We start from the raw sequence: 14,384 nt of genomic DNA, 5'->3' as shown, positions 1-14,384 counted from the left end.
ATTTCACTTAACATAATACCTTCAAGGTCCATCCATGTTGTTGTGAATGGGACGATTTTATCCTTTTTTATGGCTGAGTAGTATTCCGTTGTATATATACATACCATATCTTCTTTATCCAATCATCAGTTGATGGGCACTTAGGTTGCTTCCAGGTCTTGGCTATTGTAAATAATGCTGCGATGAACATAGGGGTGCATGGGACTTTTGGAATTGCTGATTTCAAGTTCTTAGGATAGATCCCCCAGTAGTGGGATGGCTGGGTCATAAGGTATTTCTATTTTTAATTTTTTGAGAAATCTCCATGCTGTTTTCCATAGTGGCTGTACCGGTTTGCATTCCCACCAACAGTGTATGAGGGTTCCTTTTTCTCCACAACCTCTCCAACAATTGTCACTTTTTGTTTTGGTTATTGTTGCCATTCTAACAGGTGTAAGGTGATATCTTAGTGTAGTTTTGATTTGCATTTCCCTTATGATTAGTGATGATGAGCATCTTTTGATGTGTCTATTGGCCATCTGTATATCTTCTTTGGAGAAATGTCTATTCATGTCCCCTGCCCATTTTTTGATCGGGTTGTTTGATTTTTTGTTGTTGAGCTGTGTGAGTTCTTTATATATTATGGAGATTAACCCTTTGTCGGATATATAAGTGTGAATATTTTTTCCCAATTAGTGGGTTGTTTTTTTGTTTCAATCCTGTGTAAACAAGATTTTCTTTCTTTAATCCCTTTTCAGATAGTTCATTATTAATGTATAGAAATGCATCTGGGGGCCAGCCTGGTAGTGCAGCAGTTAAGTTCCCACGTTCCTCTGTGGTGACCTGGGGGTTCGCCAGTTTGGATCCCGGGTTCAGTCATGGCACCGCTTGGCAAAAACCATGCTGTGGTAGGCATCCCACGTATAAAGTAGAGGAAGATGGGCATGGATGTTAGCTGATGGCCAGTCTTCCTCAGCAAAAAGAGGAGGATTTGCAGTAGTTAGCTCAGGGCTAATCTTCCTCAAAAGAAAAAAAAGAAATGTAACTGATTTTTTGTATCCTGCAACTTCACTGAATCCACTTATTAGTTCTACCAGTTTCTTTGTGAGGTCTTTAGGGTTTTCTCCATATAAAATCATGTCATCTGTAAACAGAGATCATTTTACTTCTTCCTTTCCCATTGGATGGTTTTTATTTCTTTTTCTTGCCTAATTGCTCTGGCTAGGAGTTCCAGTACTATGTTGAATAGAAGTAGCAAAAGTGGGCATCCATCCCTTGTTCTTGATCTTAGAAGAAAAGCTTTCAGTTTTTTACCATTGAGTATGATGTTAACTGTGTGATTTTCATATATGGCCTTTTTATGTTGAGGTAATTTTCTCCTATTCCTAATTAGTTCAGTGGGGTTTTTTTTTAAATCATAAAAGAGTGTTGAATTTTGTCAAATAATTTTTCTGCATCTATTGAGATGATTGTGTGGTTTTTATCCTCTGTCCTTTTAATGTGGTGTATCATACTGATTTGCATATGTTGAACCATCCTTGCATCCTAGGGATAAATCTCACTTGATTATGGTGCATGATCCTTTTCCTATGCTCTTGGATTTGGTTTGCTAGTATTTTGTTAAGGATTTTTGCATCTATATTCATCAGGGTACTGGCCTGTAGTTTTCTTGACTTGTGATATCTTTGTCTGGCTCTTGTATCAAGATAATGCTGGTCTCATAAAATGAGTTTGAAAGTGTTCCCTCTCTTTAAATTTTTGGAGAGTTTGAGAATAGGTGTTAATTTGTTTTTAAATGTTTGATAGAATTCACCAGTGAAGCCATGTGGTCTTGGACTTTTGTTGGGAATTTTTTGATTAGTGATTCAGTCTCCTTTCTTGTTATTGGTCTGTTCAGATTTTCTATCTTTTCCTGATTCAGTTGTGGTAGGTTGTATGTTTCTAGGAATTTATTCATTTCTTCTAGGTTATCCAGTTTGTTGATGTATAATTGTTCATAGTAGTCTCTTATGATCCTTTTTATTTCCATGGCATCAGTTGTACTTTGTCCTATTTCATTTCTGATTTTATTTATTTGAGTCTTCTCTTTTTTTCTTGATCTACTAAAAGTTTGTCAATTTTGTTTATCTTTTCAAAAAACCAACTCAGTTTCATTTTTTTTTTCTTTTCTCTATTTCATTTATTTTTGCTCTAATATTTATTATTTTCTTCCTTCTGCTAACTTTGGGCCTAGTTTGTTCTTCCTTTTCTAGTTTCTTGAGGTTAAAGTTAGGTTGTTTATTTGAGATCTCTCTTTTTTAATATAAGCATTTGTTATTATAAACTTCTCTAAGATTACTTTTGCTGCATCCCATAAGTTTTGATATGTTGTGTTTTCATTATCATCTGTCTCAAGATATTTTCTGATTTTTCTTTGTCTCCTTTGAACCATTGGTTGTTCCAGAGTGTGTTGTTTAATTTCCATATATTTGTGAATTTTCCAGTTTTACTTCTTCTACTAATTTCTTGTTTCATTCCCCCATAGCCAGAAAATATATTTGGTATGGTTTCAATATTTTTATATTTGTTAAGTTTCGTTTTGTGACATAAAATGTAATCTATCTTGGAGAATGTTCTATATATACTCTAGAAGAATTAGTATGTTGCTCTGTTGAGTGGAATGATATATATATGTCTGTTTGGTCCATTTGATCTATAGTGTTTTTCAAGTCCTCTGTTTCCTTATTGATCTTCTATCTGGACGTTGTATCCATTACTGATAGTAGAGTATTGATGTCCTCTGCTATTATTGTGTTGCTGTCTATTTTCCCCTTCGATTCTGTCAATGTTTGCTTCATGTATTTGGGTGCTCTGCTGTTGGATGCCTATATACATACTTATAATTGTTATATGTTCTTGGTGAGTTGACCCTTTTATCATGATACACTGTCCTTCTTTGTCTCTTTTGACAGTTTTTGAAAGAAAGTCTATTTTGCTCAATATAAATGTGACCACCCTTGTGCTCTTTTGGTTACTATTTGCATGGAATGTCTTTTTCAATCCCTTCACTTTCAGCCTGTGTGTGGCTTTAAATATAGAGAGTCTCTTGTAGACAGCATATATTTTGGTCTTGTCTTTTATCCGTTGATCCATTCTATGTCTTTTAATTGGGGAGTCCAATCCATTTACATTTAAAGTAATTATTGAAAGGGAAGGACTTACTATTGCCATTTGTTCATTGTTTTTTGTCTACCTAGTAGTTTTTTTATCTCTCTTTTCCTCTCTTGCTGTCTTCCTTTGTGTTTCATTGAATTTTTGTAGTGACGTGTTTTGATTCTTTTGCATTTTCATTTGCGTATCTTCTATGGGTATTTTCTTTGTAGTTACCATAGGACTTACATAAAATATCTTATAGTTATAATAATCTAAGTTGATAAAAACTTAACTTTAATCACATACAAAAACTCTACACCTTTAGCTTCCCTCCACTTTATGTTATTGATTTACAAAATACATCTTTTTATATTGTATATCCATTACCATATTTTTATAGTTATTTTTTTATACTTTTGTCTTTTAACTTCCATATCAGTGTGACAGTAGTGCATAAATATACAGTGATTTATGCACTACTGTCAACAGTATTACAGTATTCTGTATTTGTCTATGTATTTAACATTACCAATGAGCTTTATACTTAAGAATGCTTTTGTGTTGATGTTTAGTATCCTTTCATTTCAACCTGAAGGACTTACTTTCAAATTTCTAGTAAGGCAGGTCTAGCGGTGATATAGTCCCCCAGCTTTTGTTTACCTGGGAAAGTCTTTATTTCTCCTTCATTTATGTACCATAATTTTGGCAGATACAGTATTCTTAGTTGGCAATTTTTTTTTTCAGTACTTCAAATGTATCATCCTACTTCCTTCTGATCTGCATGGTTTCTGCTGGAAACTTGCTAATAGTTTTAAGTGGATTCTCTTGTATGTGACAACTCTCTTTTCTCTTTCTCTTTCTTTTTTGAGTTTGACTTTTTATTTAGATTTTCTATATAAATGATACTATGGAGTATTTGTTTTTCTCTGTGTAGCTTATTCCACTTAGCATAATGCCCTCAAGGTCCATACATGTTGTCACAAATGGCAAGATCTCCTTCTTTCGCTGAATAAAATTCCATTGTATATATATACCACATCTTCTTTATCCATTCACCTGTTGACTGACACTTAGTTTGTTTCCATGTCTTGGCTGTTATAAATAATGCTGCAATAAACATGGGAATGCAGATATCTCTTCGATATCCTTTTTTCATTTCCTTTGAACATGTACCCAGAAGGGGGATTACTAGATCATATGGTAGTTCTATGTTTTAATGTTTTGAGGAACCTCCATACTGTTTTCCATAGTGACAGAACTAATTACATTTCTACCAGCAGTATACAAGGGTTCCCTTTTCTCCATATCCTCACCAGCACTTGTTATCTCTTGTCCTTTTGATGATAGCCATCTTAACAGGTGTAAGCCAATATCTCGTGGTTTTGTTTGCGTTTCTCTGATGATTAGTGATGTTGAGCACCTTTTCATGTACCTATTGGTCATCTGTATGTCTTCTTTGGGAAAATGTCTGTTCAGTTTCTCTGCCCATTTTTTAATCGGATTTTTTGTTTCTTTGCTTTTGAGTTGTATGAGTTCTTCATATATTTTGGATTGTAATCCCTTATCATTTATATAATTTGCAAATATTTTTCCCCATTTGATTGGTTGCCATTTTATTTTGTTGATGGTTTCCTTTGCTGTACAGAGCTTTTTAGTTAGATATAATCCCACTTGTTTATTTTTTCTTTTGTTGCATGTGCATTTTCTAAGTACCAAGGGCTTCAATTTTTTTTAATTTCCTTGTTTTTTTTCACCCTCTGTATCTTTGTGTTTCTTAAGAATTCCTTTTTAAATAGAGTTGGTGTCTTGTGGCTCTCTCAACTGTAATCTACTGTTATTATACTGGCACCCTATTGATGTGGTAGTAAGGTGTGGTGGAGGGGATACATTCTATATTATTATGAATAAATTTCAGTTTTTTAGTGGACCTGTGTCTCTGAGCTGTGACTTTTAGATGCATTCCTTAGTCTTTTTTTCCTTCTCTCACATATGACAGGAAGATGAGAGAAGGCTGGAACTGGCCTCTCCCCTTCCTCAGGTCAGATAAGGCTCTGGCAACATAGTTTCCCTTGGAGAGCAAGCCCTTGTTATGGAGAATGTTCTGGGTGCATTTCACAATGGTTACTTTTCTCTCCCCCTCTCTGAAAGACAAGGGGATTTTTCTCTGATCTTCACCATGAGACCCTGCTTGGGCTCCTGGATGCAAAGCCCACCAAAGGGTTGGGCTCCCAGGGCCTCTGAGAGTTTTTAACTGTAAAGCTATTCCATACTCAGGCTCTTGCAATTCATCAGAATTACCATTTGAGTGTTTCTACCACTTACTGGTTCTAGTGCCTTCTCCTTCAGGGAAGCTAATCTCAGCTCTAATGCTCTGTATTTGCCTATATTTCCAAATTTGGGGGTGGTGGATTTCCCTGTGATCTCAATTCTCAGTGGATCTAAGAAAAGTCATTGATTTCAGTTTGTTTTCGTTATGAGGATAGTAATGATGACTTCCAAGCTCTTTGCATGTCAGAGCTGAAACCAGAAGTCCTTTAATGATTTTTTGAATTATTTTTTTGGTGATTGCTCTGAAGATTTCTATGTATATCTTAACTCGTCAGATTCTATTTTATATTTACATGAACTTGATTCTAGTCACATATACAAATGTTACGCCTAGTATAGTTCTGTTTCCTCTTCCCTTTTTGTTAGTATTGTTATACATATTACATCTATATGTTACAAACCCAATGATACATTGCTATAATTATTACTTAATAAAATTAATGTATATTAATAAAACTGAGAGGAGAAAAAGGATATATCTATAGCATTTGTTATATTAACATTCTTATTTACCATTTGTTTATCTTCATTTCTTGCTGTGGATTTGAGTTACTCTCTGGTATCATATCCTTATTCCAATAGGGCTTTCCTCCCACTCACTTCCATTGTGCTGCTGTTGTAAAGTATAATACATTGTTATATGTCATAGGCCCAACAACGTAATTATATAATAGTGCTTTATACAATTGTTTTTACATCAGTTAAGAGAAGAAGGAGAAATATGTATTTATACCATCTTTCATAATTCCACGATTACCTTTACTGGTGCCCTATATTTTTATATGTGGATTTGAATTTACATCTGGATTTACTTGATTTTAACCTACAAGTTTAGTATTTCTTGTAAGGTGGGTCTTCTAACAAAGAGTTCTCTCAGTTTTTCTTTATTGAGAGAATGTTTTCATTCCACCTTTGTTTTTGAAAGATAGTTTGGGTGAACATAGATTTTTCGGTTGGCAATTTTGTTCCTTTCATTCCTTTGAATATGTCGTTTCACTGCCTTCTGACCTCCATTAATTCTGATGAGAAATTAACTGTTAATATTATTCAGGTTCCCTAGCCCGTGATGAGTTGTTTTTCTCTTGCTCTTTTCAATATTTTCTCTTTGTCTCTCCACATTTTTACTATAATTTGTCTGTATATGGATCTCTTTACATTTATCCTACTTGGAATTCATTGAGCTTCTTGGATGCATACAGTAATATTTTCCTCAATTTTGGGAAGTTTTCAGTCATTATTTCTTCAAATTTCTTTTTCTGCTCCATGCTCTCTCTCATCTCCTTTTGGTACTCCCATCATGCATGTGTTGTTGTGCTTGAAGATGCCCCATGTCTCTCTGAGGCTCTGTTCATGGTTTTATTCTTACTTTCTCTGATTGCATTGTCTCTATCAATCTATCTTTACGTCCACTGATTTTTCTTCATCCAGTTCAGATCTACCATTGAGTACCTCTAGTGAATTTAAAAATTTCAGTTATTGTACTTTTTAACTTCAGAATTTCCATTTGTTATTTTTAATAATTTCTATCTGATATTCTCTCTTTGATAAGACATTGTCATCATAGTTTCCTTTAATTCTTTAAACATGGTTTCCTTTTGTTCTTGGAACACATTTACAATTGTTACTTTGAAGTCTTTATTAAATTTGACATTTTGTCACTCTCACAGGCAATTTCTGTTGTCTCTCTCCATACCCCTATGTATAGGCCACACATTCTTGTTTCTTTGCATGTCACATATTTGTTTTGTTGAAAACTAGACAGTTATGCAGTTTTAGGTTTAGGAACTCTGGATACTGATTCCCTCCCCTCCTCTCTCGGGTTTGTTTTTGTTGTCATTTGCTTATTTGTGTGTTTAGTAGCTTGATTAGACTATTTTTGTGAAGTCTCTTTCCCTCACAGTATGCAACCTTTGATATCTCTTCTCAGAGGGCACAGCCTTGGCCACGCACACAGTCACCCTGAAATGACAGTGGTTTTAGCAGGGTTCCCTTTGTCTCTTCCTGACCTCTCTGTTAAGCTGCCTGCCCCCATTTGGTATCACATCCAGCTGATAGGCTCCACTAATTTCCAGTTGATTGCTCTAATGTTTTTCACAATTCCCTGGGGCATAAATTGATCTGCCATCTGATCCAATTAAGTTCAAGCAAGGGTAGTTTTGAGACCAGTCTTTGAAGTTTGTTCTGATCCTTGTTAGTACTTCTTCACTATCTCTTTCCCTGGTTCTCTCTAGTGACCTAGCTGGCCTATGGTTTAGCTTGTTGCTCTTAATTAAAAAGAACTGCCAGCATTTTTTTATTTGCTTACCACCAAAATCTTTATTGTTTTTGCGAGAGCCTTTAGGCTTGAATTTCCCCTCACTCTTTTTTAACTAAAACCAATTCCTTTGGGGAGAGCGTCAGAGCTCCCTATTCCTATGGATTGTCTTTCTCCTTGGGCAAAATCTTTGAGCCACTGGGCAAGGCAGTAGCCTCTCGTCTTCTCTGCTTTCTTCTCTTAGGATAAAACGTTTACCCTACAAGTGAGCTGGAGCGGAGGTGATTGGACCCCAGTATTTTCAGCTTGTCACTCCTGGGGTAGAGCCTCCTCCCTAACTGTGGGGGCTGAGCAGAGGAGGAAGCTTCTAACCTCTCAGCCGCACTCGCCAGGAATTTAGCTTCTAGAACTCAGAGTTGAAGCAGATGAGATATGCTAGTGAGATATTGTGTCCTTGGATTGGAAGCCGAGGAGAGAGGGAGACCTGTCTTCTTGGCCACACTTGCCTGGAGTGGAGTTTCTGTTATGCTGAGCTGGGAGGGACAGAGAGAGGGAGATAGTAGGTCGTGGCTCAAATGCTACAAACTCTCCCTGTTCTGAGTCTGGGAATATTTTCTTGAATAAAAGTTTTTTCACTTATCATATGCCAGTAGGGCAATTTCTAGAGACTTTCAATGGTTGGGTTTTTTAAATATAGTTTCCACCAGCTTTGCTTGTTTCACTGGGGTCCGTGGAGCGTGTCATGCCGCCATCCTGAAAGTGAAACTCCTCACCATTTCCTTTTAAGCCCCTTTGTGCCACTCCTTGATCTCAGCCTAAACTTTTTACCCCTTTTATATCGTCTCAGTTTACAGTTCTGCCACTTAGAAGCTGGGACCCAAAGTAATTCCCTTAATTCTAAGATTTAGTTTCTTCACTTGTAAAATGAGGATCAAACTACCTACCTTGCAGGATTAAATGAAATAACGTATACAAAGTCCCCAGCGTGGAGCACAAGGTCGTTGTTGCCCCTGCCCATTTCCACTTTATGCATCTTCTACCCGCTGCTAGTTGTTTTTTAGAAAAAAAAATGATATGATATTTCAAGCATACAAAGAGTAGAGATAAAATAAAGAACACCCACATACACACCATTCAGCTTAAGAAACAAATTTCAGCTGCAATTGTAGTCTTGTGTATACTCTCCGATATTTCCTGTCCCTCCCTCCCTCACTGGAGCGAACCATAGTCCTGAATTTGTTTTTATCATTTCCAGGCACGTTTTTTATACTTGACTACCTATCTTTAATAAAGAAAAAATAGGTCAGAGGTGTTTTTTTCCGTGATGGATACATAAACATCCTGTGTTTATAAGGACAAATTTCTTAATAGCAATAAAAAGGGATCCCTCCTTATGTTAGCTTACTATTTTTATGAGCTCATATTCTTTTCCTTCTAATCTGAGAACAGCAATTCTGGATAAATACCAGAAAGAAATGGTGTACCTCAAATAGACTTTTGTAGTGTTTACAGAAGTTTCTGTTGTAACTCCATGTGCTAAAACGTGATTGCATTTACCTGTATTAGGAATTTGATTTTACAAATAACAGTGGAGACTCCTTCAAACATTATGATTTAAAGTTTGTTGCATAGTTAAAGAGTCTCAACATTTTGGGGAATTATTATACCCTGTTTGCTTGGTTTTGGTTAGTGATGTTTACTGAGAATTTTCTAATATCCCTTGAAGTGATGAAAGACTCACTGGTGTCCCATAGAACTGAATTTTTATCTCACTCATTTATTTACATGTAAGGGATGAAAACTAAATTAAAATATTTGGGGGTTTTCCTCAGATGTGCTTCTAACATAATCTCGGCTATTTTGCGTGCATCTTGTGGTTATTTATGCTGACATACTAGAGGCGAAGCATAGTTGAGTAAAATTCACAAAAACTTCAGATTCAAATCCTGTTTTCGATGAAGGTTTCAGCTGAAATAGGGACATTGGTGGGTTTCTGCTGAAGCTGTAGAGGCTTAGAAGCAGCAACATCGCTGAGCAGGAGCAGGCCCGTCAGGTGAACGTCTTCCTTTCGGCCTGCAGGTGGCAACATCATACCAGAAATGCACGTGACAATTTGCAATGAGGAGGCATGTTGGCCCTAAAATTGTATGATTGCATGTTGGTGTCCTCTTGAAAATGCAGTAATGTATTATCCGAATTTCAATACATAATCAGACCCCACCTTTGATGTGTCCCCCATATTTACATATATTTGAATGGCTGCCCTGGTCTTCTGCCATCCCCTGGCTGAAGTCTTTTGGGATTTCCCCTCTCTCTCCCCTTCTGGCTTGCTACTGTAGTTTGTGTTTCTTCCTGGGAATAACCTCTCTCTTACAAAAATACCCACTTCTCTCCCATGCTTCAGTGTGGCATCCATCCTTTTCACAAGGGAGAGGGACCTGGAGTTAAAAGAGGGCAGGGAGAGGAGGAGAGAGTTAGCGCTAAGAGAGATCTGGACCTTACTTCCGTCTCTATTGCAGCGACTACCACAAGCACCACTGTGTACTTTCCTCTTGTTGGTTTTATTCGCTCTGTGTTTACCATCATTGTCAGCGATGAAGACTTTGAGAAAAACCCGAAGAGTTGTGGACTTGCTTCAGAGACGAGGAGCACAGGAAAAATTCTGAGAGTAGATTCTCTTCTGTTTCTGTGTTTGAGGAAGCAGGGAAGGGAGCAAGTAAGACTGAACCCAAGCAAAAAGTGGTGGGGACAAAAAAGAAGCAGACAGCCTGGTCTCTGAAACTGGATAAATGAAAACAGGATAATAAAGATCTGCCCAACCCAGTATGAGCGGCATCCCTGGGATTTTCCACTGGCTGGAGGCCTGGGCCTTCCTGCTCCTCTGGCCTCTGGCCTCGGTTCCCCTTCCCAGACCACAGTGGTTCCCATGAAAGGCTGGTGGGGAGGGAGCGAGGTGGGGAGAAGAAATATCTGATCCTTTTCTAGGACTGCTCTAGGTCGAGTTATCGTCGTTCAAAGTAGAAATCTATGCAAAGATGCCACAGAAACACTGTTGTATGAGATGGTTAAGCTCTGTAGTTGTATTACCAAATATAATAGTTTTCTTGAGCTTTTCAGCCCAACCCAGAATATACCAGAGCCCCATCCACCATGCATTCTATGAGGTAAATGTATGTTGAGTTTCAAACAGCATTCATACATTGAGAATTGCTTCTGTGGTATGACATCACATGTACAGAACATGTTAAGCTTGAAAAGCACATCTTAACCCACTGACATTTCAAACAGGCTACATAAAATTAAAAACTGTATTTTTTTTAACTTTTTATTAAGATTATGATAGTTTACAACCTTGTGAAATTTCAGTTGTACATTATTGTTTGTCATGTTGTAGGTACACCACTTCACCCTTTGTGCCCTCCCCCCAACGCCCCCCCCCCTTTCCCCTGGGAACCAACAATCAATTCTCTTTGTCTCTATGTTTAACTTCCATCTATGAGTGGAGTCATACAGAGTTTGTCTTTCTCTGTCTGGCTTATTTCACTTAACATAATACCTTCAAGGTCCATCCATGTTGTTGTGAATGGGACGATTTTATCCTTTTTTATGGCTGAGTAGTATTCCGTTGTATATATACATACCATATCTTCTTTATCCAATCATCAGTTGATGGGCACTTAGGTTGCTTCCAGGTCTTGGCTATTGTAAATAATGCTGTGATGAACATAGGGGTGCATGGGACTCTTGGAATTGCTGATTTCAGGTTCTTAGGATAGATACCCAGTAGTGGGATGGCTGGGTCATAGGGTATTTCTATTTTTAATTTTTTGAGAAACCTCCATACTGTTTTCCATAGTGGCTGCACCAGTTTGCATTCCCACAAACAGTGTATGAGGGTTCCTTTTTCTCCACAACCTCTCCAACAATTGTCACTTTTTGTTTTGGTTATTGTTGCCATTCTAACAGGTGTAAGGTGATATCTTAGTGTAGTTTTGATTTGCATTTCCCTGATGATTAGTGATGGTGAGCATCTTTTCATGTGTCTATTGGCCATCAGTATATCTTCTTTGGAGAAATGTCTGTTCATGTCCCCTGCCCATTTTTTGATCGGGTTCTTTGATTTGTTGTTGAGCTGTGTGAATTCTTTATATATTATAGAGATTAACCCTTTGTCAGATAAATAACTTGTAAATATTTTATCCCAATTAATGGGTTGTTTTTTTGTTTCAATCCTGTTTTCCCTTGCCTTGAAGAAGCTCTTTAGTCTGATGAAGTCCCATTTGTTTATTCTTTCTATTGTTTCCCTTGTCTGAGAAGACATGGTGTCTGAAAAGATTCTTTTGAAACTGATGTCAAAGAGTGTACTGCCTATATTCTGTTCTAGGAGACTTATTGTTTCAGGCCTAATCTTTAGATCTTTGATCCATTTTGAGTTTATTTTTGTGAATGGTGAAAAAGAATGGTCAATTTTCATTCCTTTACATGTGGCTGTCCAGTTTTCCCAGCACCATTTGTGGAAGAGACTTTCTTTTCTCCATTGTAGGCCCTTAAAAACTGTATTTTTAAGACCCATTGTTTTTTGGTATAATGACATATATTTGCATATATTATATTTATGTATAATAATATTAATTTGTGTATTAAATTTGGCTAAGTAAATGTATCTTTTAGGATCTATTTATTGTAACGGGAAGTGGCTTGATAAGACAGTTTTGTTCTTTTGTTGAACTAGGAAAATGTGTTCTTTCCAATAGCCAGTATTTTATTCTAAGATAATGATCTCATGCTATATTGAAAATTAAAAAAAATACTTTTATAATATTTAACAAGCCCAGAAGTTAGAATGCTGCATGGAAAGTAACAACCAAGGACACATTAACATTTGCTTTTAATTGTTGTAACCCTTATATCAATTAGATGAGGATGCGGGCAGTTATTTAGTCATGGAAAGAAAACATAAGACTTGTTTACCAAATTGAAAAGAAATTAAGAAAGTGATTTTCTCTGGATTACATTTCTACTCAAATGTACTCTCCAAATTCAAGTTATTTTCCTAATTATATTTGTATGAGATGAATTTTTAAACCTCTTTGTACACTTTATGCTCTTGATTGGAAATTAAACATCAATTGCGTTTCTATTAACTGGAAATCCCTGCTTAATGCTAGTCTTTAAAGATGTGATTTGAGCAAGGTATTTGCCTTGGAATGATAAGAATAGTAATGAAATTGCATCTATTGGCTGCTTTAAAGTTTACAAAGTACTTCCTGTACGGAGGCAGTGTGGTGTCATGGAAAGACCTGAGGCTTTGACTTCAGACCTCAGTATGAACCCCAACTTAGCCATTTACTTGCTGTTACTCACCCTTCCTGAGTCTCAGGTTTCTCATCTGTAAAATGAGGATAAAATGTTGAGATGCTGTTGTGAATATTAAACAAGAACGAATGCAGGCAAAGATCTTAGCATGAAACAGTAGCCTTACAAACCTCAATATTTAATCTTCACAATTTTGGTAGGAAGTAGCTTTTATCTCTGTTTTACAGATGAATCAGCTGAGGTAGGTAACTGATCCAGGGTCACCAAATCTGTTTTATGACTCCAAGGCCAGGGCACTTCCCTCCTCTTGGCTGCTTCTGGAACAAGACTGCAAAAACTGATAAAATACTCAGCATTGACTGTTAGATGTGACCATTCAGATGCACTCTAGCTTCCCTTAAGGCGGCGATTCCCAGCCCTTTTTACCCACTGACATGCATGTGATGCTATAAGACTCAAGGCTGCTGGCACCTAAGTTGACACTCCATCCTTTTCTCTCCTGCTTACAAAAGCCCGAAGAGGGAGAATGTCTATGAATAGGGACAACCTGCAATCCAGCCCATTCCCAACCTCCCTAGTATTTTATTACTGAAAGCTCGTTTCGTCGAACACATTTTACAACTACTGCAACACATCCCAGTTGGGAAGCGCTGCGTAAGATGTGTTCTAGGCAGAATAAGTAGATCATTTTGTAGTAGAGGGTTCTTACTGGAGAGTGATGAGAGAGATTGGTGGGCCTAGTAGGAGTCTAAAAAGTTAAGACTTGATCTTGTAGGCAATCAGAGGTTCTTGACTAGGAAAGCAACAGGATTAAAATGGCGGTCTGCAGGATGGTTTGGAAGCAAAAACGCTTGGAAGCCAGGAGACCAGTTGAACTATTGAAGTGAACCAGGTGGGATGAGATGAAGAAGGCCTGAACTAAAGCAGTGGCAGTGAGATTGGAAAGGAATAAGCAGACACAAGATGACTTGTGACTGGATATGCATGGACAAGCAGGGAGGTAAAGGGGACAAGTGATAAGCAGAACTTTCAAAATATGCTGTCAGTTAGGCAATAAGTGTCCTTCTGTAATTATATTTTACGTAAATGTATAAAATGATCTTGCAGCCCCAGGGCTTAGTATCCTGTTGGTGGAAAGGAGACAATCCAGAGGGTGCCAAAGGGTAGAGAAAGCATAAGCTTAGCAACTAGACATTTACAGGCCATAGTTTGTAAAATATTAATACAGCCTGGTTTTTAACCAAGTTGTTGCCTTATGGAATTGTTTGAGTAGCCTGCTGCACTGGTTTCAGATCCTAGGCTACGGGACTTTGAGGTTAGTCATGCAAACATACTGCTATCTGAATTTTGAACTTGACTCTGGAACATTAAAAGT

General features: G+C 37.2%; 1 protein-coding gene across 5 annotated transcripts in view; it reads left to right on the top strand.

Moving 5' to 3' along the window:
• The window catches only part of ARHGEF6 (Rac/Cdc42 guanine nucleotide exchange factor 6), a 101,243-nt gene that overhangs the window by 63,242 nt on the left and 23,617 nt on the right, over positions 1 to 14,384 (top strand). The gene's annotated exons all lie outside the window — the stretch shown is intronic.

Source organism: Equus asinus, chromosome X (genome assembly GCF_041296235.1).
Source record: "Equus asinus isolate D_3611 breed Donkey chromosome X, EquAss-T2T_v2, whole genome shotgun sequence".
In the NCBI taxonomy this organism is placed as follows: Eukaryota; Metazoa; Chordata; class Mammalia; order Perissodactyla; family Equidae; genus Equus; species Equus asinus.
The sequence above is the reverse complement of the archived record's forward strand: the minus strand, read 5'-3'. Positions and strand labels throughout refer to the sequence as shown.